Source organism: Hypomesus transpacificus, chromosome 13, assembly GCF_021917145.1.
Source record: "Hypomesus transpacificus isolate Combined female chromosome 13, fHypTra1, whole genome shotgun sequence".
NCBI lineage: Eukaryota > Metazoa > Chordata > Actinopteri > Osmeriformes > Osmeridae > Hypomesus > Hypomesus transpacificus.
The window spans coordinates 8,396,116-8,404,865 of record NC_061072.1 but is presented as its reverse complement, the minus strand read 5'-3'; the positions used below and the strand labels follow the sequence as shown (position 1 = coordinate 8,404,865).

At 44.9% G+C, this 8,750-nt stretch overlaps 1 protein-coding gene across 1 annotated transcript in view; it reads left to right on the top strand.

The window, feature by feature from the left end:
- Nucleotides 1-1,464: 1,464 nt before the first annotated feature.
- capn15 (calpain 15) overlaps nucleotides 1,465-8,750 on the top strand; it is a gene marked incomplete at its 3' end in the record, with an annotated part of 31,293 nt that continues 24,007 nt past the window's right edge. The window contains exon 1 of the mRNA XM_047032686.1: nucleotides 1,465-1,780. The remainder of the gene's footprint in view (nucleotides 1,781-8,750) is intronic.

The window sequence follows — 8,750 nt, the reverse complement described above, 5'->3', positions numbered from 1 at the left end:
GATCATGAGCAGTTCCTTTCTTTCTCCAAACTTTAGCCTTTCCATCACTTTGGTAAAAGTTAATCTTTGTCTCATCAGTCCATAAAACTTTGTCCCAGAATTTTTGAGGTTCATCTCTGTACTTTTTGGCAAATTCCAGCCTGGCCTTCCTATTCTTCTTGCTAATGAGTGGTTTGCATCTTCTGGTGTAGCCCTTGTACTTTTGTTCATGAAGTCTTCTGCGAACAGTAGATAGTGATACCTTCACTCCTGCCATCTGGAGGTTGTTGCTGATCTCACTAACAGTTGTTTTAGGGTCTTTCTTTACAGCTCTTACAATGTTTCTGTCATCAACTGCTGATGTTTTCCTTGGTCTACCTGTTCGATGTCTGTTACTTAGTACACCAGTAGTTTTCTTCTTCTTCAGGACATTCCAAATGGTTGTACTGGCTTGGCCAATGTTTCTGCAATGGCTCTGATTGATTTTCCATCTTCTCTAAGACTCACAATTGCTTGTTTTTCACCCAAAGACAGCACTCTGGTTTTCATGTTGTTTTCACCTCTGAATACAGTCTGCATAGACAAAACCTATCTCACCCAATCTGAGCCTGAGTGTAGACATTCAGTGGTATTTATTGATTGAATAATGTATGTAATAGGACACACCTGGGCAACAAAACACACCTGTCAGTCACATGTTCCAATACTTTTGCTCACGTGACAAATGGGTGGGTTCGAACAAAAAGGTGATATTTTTTAATTTGTGCATCAGATCCTGATGTAAATACCTGGAAATAAAAGCTGAAACGTTGATCTCTGGTTTCACATTCATCGTTTGATGTCAAGCCCAAATGTTTTCAGTCTACAGCAAAAATAAAGGAATTGGCCTCACTGTTCCAATACTTTTGGAGGGCACTGTATATATGCCTGTTTACAAGATGAGTCGTGCTACACATCTTCACAATAGTGAACTTTCGCAAACTACCACTAGAGGGCAATGTAGGCTATGAAATGTTCTGGCTTCATCCACGTACCTCTGGCTCTGGCTGGACAGGAAGAGTATGATAGATATTATAGGAGTTGTAAACAAAAAAATATGAATGTTGTGATGGAAAATATGTCAAGTAAGTCTGAATCACGCATACAAATGTACCTGAAATTATAGGGCAATGGCACAAAACAGCCGAAACTATGTCTGTAGAAAACATACACCAACAAAATATGTACCGAAAATGTAACTTCTAAATATTTTTTGACAACTTAATAAGTTTATAGTTTGTGTTCGTCTGTTTACAAGTTTTTCGTATGTTTACTGTTTAATTGCTTAATGCTAAATTCAAACATGAAATCTGTAAAATGATGACGAGCCCGGATATCCTCGTTGTTGAAATAAATGGCACTATGGGAAATTGGGTTCTTCTGTCGGTATTCACGAATACATTTTACGGACGATTAACCATGCAAGCACCACAATGTAACTCACACAGCGCACAAAGCGTACGCTGGCTCTTTATTTGCTCCATAGAGATTCTCTTTCCTGGGGTTTTTGAGGTAACGTACATGATCACTTCAGTTTTCAATACCGTAAGCTAACTGGATGCACTGGAAACATAATATACATAATAGCAAGAAGGCTAAAGCCAGTACTTAAAATATGCATTGGAGTGAAAAGGTAGCGTTGAGAATAGTCGGCAGCTAACGCTTGCCAAACTACATTGCCAAAAAATAACTTCTCTTTGGATGATACGAAAAGTTAACACGCTCGACATTCAAAAGGCGGTATTTGCGGTCGGATTTTGAGGTAAGACTATTTTCGACATACAGTGTGTAAATATAAATAGACTGGCGGCTGACAGTTTCGATTATGCCGGTCCAAAATCGTTTAATACTGCTGTCTTTGTTTACTATTGAGTGTCGCTGGCGTTTTCATATCTCACGGTCTCATGCCGTGTCATGTGTTACGTCGAAAGACTAAGGAAATATGAAATTGTTACATGGTTTTTGATATCAGTTTTCTTCTGAAACTTTATTGCAACTTCTCACGACGAATATTTATTTAAAACATTCACACTTTCCTCACTCTCTTTTGCAAGTCGATATTTGTAGCCTACTGGATGCTATATGGTCTACCACAAACAGTTGCAAATAAGTCGATTTCATGCATTACATAGCCTTTTTACGTGTACCGTGAGTTTATGTATTTCATTTGAAGGATTGGTTTCCCTTTGTAGTGCCAGGGATTATTCTGAAGGTAGCATGGGTTCACAATGACAATGTTTCGCTTTCCCTCGCTCGAACTCTGATCTCTCTTTTTCACACACACTTGGGAGGCTATTCCAGACACACACACAGACACACACACGCCCATAGACACACATACATACACACGCACAGCTGGTATATTTTGATCTCTCTGGGACATCTGACTCACCAGGGACAGGTGTTTCTCAGAAACAGGTGCGGCTGTAAGTATAACAAAGCCTCACAGTTCTGTCACTACAGGCTTTGAAAGAAAACATCTTTACATTTTCACAACTATGTTCTGAATCTTACAGTTGCTCCTTTATGGTTGGATACAGGGCACGTCCATAGGCAGTTGTGGGTCATGGTTTAAAATTCAAATGTGCAGTGTTGGCCTTTGTCTTGGCGTATAATGTCAGTGTCACATTGCCATGTGGAAACTGGACATTTTTCAGAAGTGATTTAAGGTTTTGTGTATGCTACCCATGGTTAGCGCTTTCAAACAGGGATGTTTTCTATGCAAATATGAGGTGTAGCAGCCTAGTTGAACCAGTTTAGTATTCCTTGCATACCAGCAAAGACCGGGAAACAGAGTCAGGCAAAGACCTGTAGAATCTTTCACTTCCTCTTTTAGAACTGTGATTTGCACATACTTGGGTTACCTGTTGTAGTCAAATCTCAGAAAGAAAGGTGTGTGTGTGTTATGTAAAATTCAATTGAATACTTGAAGGGGATCCATGTTTAATACGATTCCAAATACAAGAACGATAAAAAGATTTGTTAAAAGTGTTCACATTTGTCTTGTAAACTTTATAACACAAAATGTAATAGTTACTGTCATTGAATTTAGTTTCTGATGCTGTTCCGTCTACAGCAATTTGTCTTGTCCTTAGCATCATTTTGGTTTGGATCGGGAAGGAAAGCTAGCCACTTTTACACTGGAACTGATTTCATGGTCTTCTGATGCAGCCCTGTTAATGATTAATTCATGGTTTAACTGTTGAAACCAGACTTAAGCGCAGTGGGTTAAATGTTTTTTGGGAGAACCTTAACCATGCATTGTCACAGTTTCAAAACCCTGATCACAGAGGACAGAGAGGGGGAAAGGAATGAGGTCAGCTCTCAGACGAGGAGGAGATGAAGGAGAAGGAGATGAAAGAGAAGGGGTATTAAATCTTCTAATCTTCTGTAAGGGGACAGTTGAGCAGTGATGGTTGGTATAGTCTCCTACTCTCATAACCCATATCTGACTTCCCCTGGCACACAACACGCAATGCATGACATCTCTCCAATAAATTAACAAAGTGATGACGGACAATGTGACATATTGAGGCTGATTTTCTGTCTCAGGAAGACCGCGAGGTTGTGTGTCATTTCAATCTAAATCACCTTGCTTTGTCTTTCCAATTGAGGAAAATCCACAGCATCAGCAGTTTCTCTGTTACCCCGTTAAGTAAGACTTGTATCCTTTGTTAGAGCGGATTCATCCTTTTTGATATCTTGAACGCAGCCTCAGCTTTCCCTGCTCGACATCCAAATGCGCATGCGCGCTGCTGACTCGCAGTAATCTGCTGTTAGCAAGAGATTGCATCTGCGTCCACTGGATTTATCAGAGAGGGAGAATTAAACCCCATGGATTTTTTTTGTGCTATATAATGCAATGAAAACAGCCCTCAGTGCAAAGACGTGCATGCTCTGTGATGGAGCATTGTAAGATGGGTAGTCCTTTATTTCCAAGGCGACAGCGGTGCGGGAGCGAGGATGTATCATAATAGAAGTCAACGAGAATCAGAATCCATGAACGTTGAAATCTTAGTGGAATGGACCAGACGGAATACAGAGGAATTTGCAAAAGAAAACATTATGGATGAGATCTCCAATTAGCATTATTTTTTCACTCCAGTTTATGTCGTTTTGTTTGGCTTCTATAGGATGTGAGCAATCCTGAGTTCAGTAGCCCATAGGCTACCCACCATTGGACAGATCCCGAGACGGCACTGGAACCGGACAGATAGCTTGCTAAATAGAATGTTTAAAGAAATTCAGTTAGTTGCCAAACCTTGCACTGTCAGTCCCAACTGTCCACTCGGCCTGTTATTAACGCCTTTTATTAGTTTTACGTGAAATCAGTGCAAATACACGGAAATGACCATGAGCAAAATAGCGAATTCTTTGATATAATATTGGGTCAAACGTTGTCGGCGGTCTAAACTTGCCAACATTTGTGTCTCTTTCGTGTTTTTATTTCAATATTAAGTGTCGTTGTGAAAGTGAGACTTTGGCGAACCTTTCAAAGGGGTATTGGTATTGAAAACAAGTATTTTGGTGGTTGTCTTACCCAGGAATGCACCTTCTCTAGGGCGGTCATAGTTCTGCGTTATGAGAATGATAGGTCGGCCCACTAAAAGCTGTGGACTACAAGCGGATAAACGGGACCAGCACTATCCGACAGAAATGAGTCTTTGAGTCAATGTTTAAATTGGCCTAGTAATAGCTCAGTTGGCCTAGTAATAGCTCAGTTGTGTTCCTGTAAATTGTGTGTTTCCTCTTCCTTTACAAATCCAATGCTGGGAGTTATAAAGATGAATTTAGGGCCTGTACCAAATACAGCAGGGTTTTCTTCCATGACTCTCGGCTAATCCCCTGTAACAGCTGTGGTCCCATGTTGCAACTTGAAAGATGAGCTATGCTTGTATACAAGCGACAGTATGCCAGAACGTAGCCAGTAGAATTACTGCACTCAGTCTATGTACAACAAAACTGCGGTCAGAAATACTTTTCGCAAGAGTTTTAAAGTTACTTTCCTTTGCTCTGTAAATGACCAAATCAACTCTGCTGGATTCTGGAAATTCCCTCCCTCCCCCACCTCCCCCCTCAACAATCAAAGCGAATCTTAGAACTCAGTATTGAGCGTTCCTCAGGAGATGTTTGGTGACGTTGGCCCCTGTCCTGTGAGTGTGTCATCCTCTGGTTGCGAGTTCCAGACAGAGAGATGCCCCAGACATGACGCTGTGGGGCAGGAGGAGGAACCAAGAAGGCCTGCTTCACCCCGGAGAGGGAAACAAACCTGGAGTCCAAGTCCTTTGAGCTACGCTTGTCATTTTCCGTCGTTGACTTTCAGTGTGCAGTGTGTGAGGGCCAGAGTCGTCCTAGATCACCCTTGAAGAACGTTTGTTGGAGAATTGTTTGTTTCTTTGGACGTTTTTGAAAGAAAAATTGTGTCTTCTGGAGGTTTGCAATGACTGACAGCCCCTAAGTGGGGTTGTCCCGCTGGTGCTGTGCCCTGCCCTCAGCCTCCTGCCCTCAGCCTCCTGCCCTCAGCCTCCTGCCCTCAGCCTCCTGCCCTCAGCCTCCCTGCCCTCAGCCTCCTGCCCTAAGGCCCCCTGCCTCAGGCCTCCTGCCTCAGGCATCCTGCCCTCAGCCTCCTGCCCTCAGCCTCCTGCCCTAAGGCCCCCTGCCTCAGGCCTCCTGCCCTCAGCCTCCTGCCCTCAGCCTCCTGCCCTCAGCCTCCTGCCTCAGGCCTCCTGCCTCAGGCCTCCTGCCCTCAGCCTCCTGCCTCAGGCCTCCTGCCCTCAACCTCTTGCCCCCAGCCTCCCTCGCTCAAACTGAATCTATGTGTTCTGAGTCTCCTTCTCTGAGAAATACTGGCAAGAGGCAAAGACAAGGGCCGATAAAGACCCCCCCAAAAAAACGTACCCCCCCCCCCCCTAAAAGTCCATCGTGGCGATGGGAAGCTCCGCCTCGTCTCTCACCGCGGAGACGGAGTCTGACCATGGGTTCCGCAGCACGCCATACTCTTCGTCGCCTCCTATTGGCTGGCTCAGAAACAGCCACAGCAGTCCAGTGTGGGGCACCACCTTCATCACGCGCCAGCAGCAGCAGGCCCTGGTGCCACACCGGGAGCGCAGGTAAGGAGCCACAGGGCCAACCGGGGGACAACACCTCATGCCCTCACGCTGGCGTCCCCTGGAGACGGGGGGGGGGGGATGTCTGGGGCGAGCTGGCATGTTCTGTTGACGCACTGTGAGGAGAGAACTAGGCCATGTACTTCTAAACTGGGGAGAGAAGTGTGTGTGTGTGTGTGTGTGTGTATTGTGCCACTAGTAGTGTTTACAGTGAGCTTGGGGGAGGTTTTGCAGGTGTTGTGATAGGTGTTTGTTAGTCTGGTGCTTTGTGTTGTCTGTGCTTGGTCAGTATTCACTATCTTTAGCAATCTGTGCTGGCACTCGTAATAGATGGCACTATAATAGACTGCTCCCTGTTCCTTGTCTAGCTTACTTTAACCTAGCATGACATAACCAAGCTCTTTTGAATGTAGGTCTGACCGCCTATTCTTAAAAAGTCTGACTAAATGCAGATCAGATCTGATATCCAATCAAAGTTGCAGTTTGAATGTTTTTGTTTGATGTCCAGAAAGTGGCTAAGCTGGATTTGAAATCTAAAATCCCCCGCCCCCACATGCTGCATGTGTTCCACAGAGCTGAGTGGATTGCACAGCCTATTAGATTTATTGGAACCCACTTCTTTGACCCTGAGGTAAACTCGTCTGACAATGAACTTGCACAGTGACAATGTTTTTGGTAGGACTTGACCTAATCCCACCCTCGATAAGATCCTGTCATCGTCTGAGTGTTTTTGAGAACACAACACAGGCTTCACCGGGCATCATTTGACCTCTGCGAGATGTGCCATCCAATAACAGATGGCCGCTACAGTGCAGATGGCGAGAGTCCCTCTCGCGAACTGACCGCTGGTAATTAATGACGTTGTAGCCCATAAAACCTCCCAACAATCCACCAATCCTCCCCCCCCTCCCCCCCATCCTCTCTCTCAACATCTCGTTGGCACAGTAAAGGGGAGGCCTTGTCGTGTAATAAATAATTTGGACCATTTCCAGAGAAGGCTGTCTCTTGTACTTCTTTCAAAACAGTGCAGTCAGTTTCTCCTCAGCGCTTGAAACAATGTGAAAGCTTTCCTGGATCGCTCCCACAGCGTCCTCGAGTCCGTCTTTCCAATCATTGACCGTACATCGTCAGAGACGCTACAGGAAGGCTGCTTACGAACGTAGTGGCTTTCCTTCCTCAGCTCATGGTTTTTGAAACAGTCGGCGCTCTTTCCGCACACACACACACCATCCCTGAGCAGGGACTTCACCTCCGCCCCGGGGCTAAAGCTGCACGCTGGCCTTGGTGTTGGTTTAGTCATCCTCTGTTAAGCTGGCACCTCTCCTGGAATAAGAAATGGAGGGTTGCAATCGAACCCTTCCTGAGTATTGAGGGTATTGCTGAGTCACTGGGGGCACAATGCTCCGGTTGTTTGTTATTGATTTTCAAAAGGCCTATCAAATAACCTTACAATGGATGTCATTATTTATTCAGATTGTCTTCATGTACTTCTTTCATGTCTGTTCACCTCTGCCAGCCTGCTTGTGTCCGTGGTTACTCTGGATTCGCCCTTCCAGGAAGTCGGAGACACTGAGGGTTAGGCTTAACTCGATATCTCAACAGTAGTCTTGTACAGTTTAAAAAGTATTCGGTCTCGGCTATTAGAAAGCGCTTTGTAGTGGCCCATTATTTCCGTAGTGATAAGTGTTTACACCCCCCCCCCCCACACACACACACACATATGCGTGCGCTTGTTCGCGCGCAAGGCACACACGCACTCCCTCTGGCTGTCTGCACATGTTTGCATCATACAGTGATCACTACTGTTTCAGAAAACCCTCTTCCACTGTGTTCCAGTGTATCCCCATAGCAACAAGCCTCCGTTTCCATCACCAATCAGACTTCAGCCTCAGTCAGCTGAGCTCACACACACACACACACACACACACACACACCCTCTGCATACACTCAGACTCTCACAACACTGCTTTTGTGAGTGTGTAAGCGCATGCACACACACACACTCTCTTAACAGTTTCTCTGACAACACAGCTTTTAGAAGCATTGTTCAGTGGTTCTTGGAGCGTGACACACGCCCTAGTGCCTGAGTCTAACGAGGTTAGGCAAGCCCAGCTGAGCCGTGACAGAGCATGAAATATGGAAACAACACTTGTGTGAGCTCAGCTTAAATTTGACAGATTTTGTGCATCGAGTTTAGTTTTCCAACATGCGGCCCTGTAACCGAAACACTCTTTCTTTGCCTTTTTAGTTTTGTATCTGCCAGCAGACTGTCATTTGGGTGAAACACTCCTGCTGTGTTAAGGTGTTTCAGTTTTTCCTGGTCTGAGCTTTTCTCACTGGCCTTGAGAAGCATCGCTGGACTGATCGGTTTATTTTTTAGTTCATTTTTTGTCTTTCTTATTCTTGCTAGAGGCAGCCCACTTGCATGTCTGACATGTAAAAACAGGTTTGTTGTCGAAGCCGTGCTGGGGGGCAGAGAGGTGTTTAACCAACCACGAGTCTACCCTGAAATCCAAACGGTCTTTCGGAGAAGCTCTCCTTGTTCCATCAGAGGACAGTCCTGTTCGGCTAGCCAATTGTAACACGTTTATCATTCATCATCATGAATCATCATTTTAGCGTTTT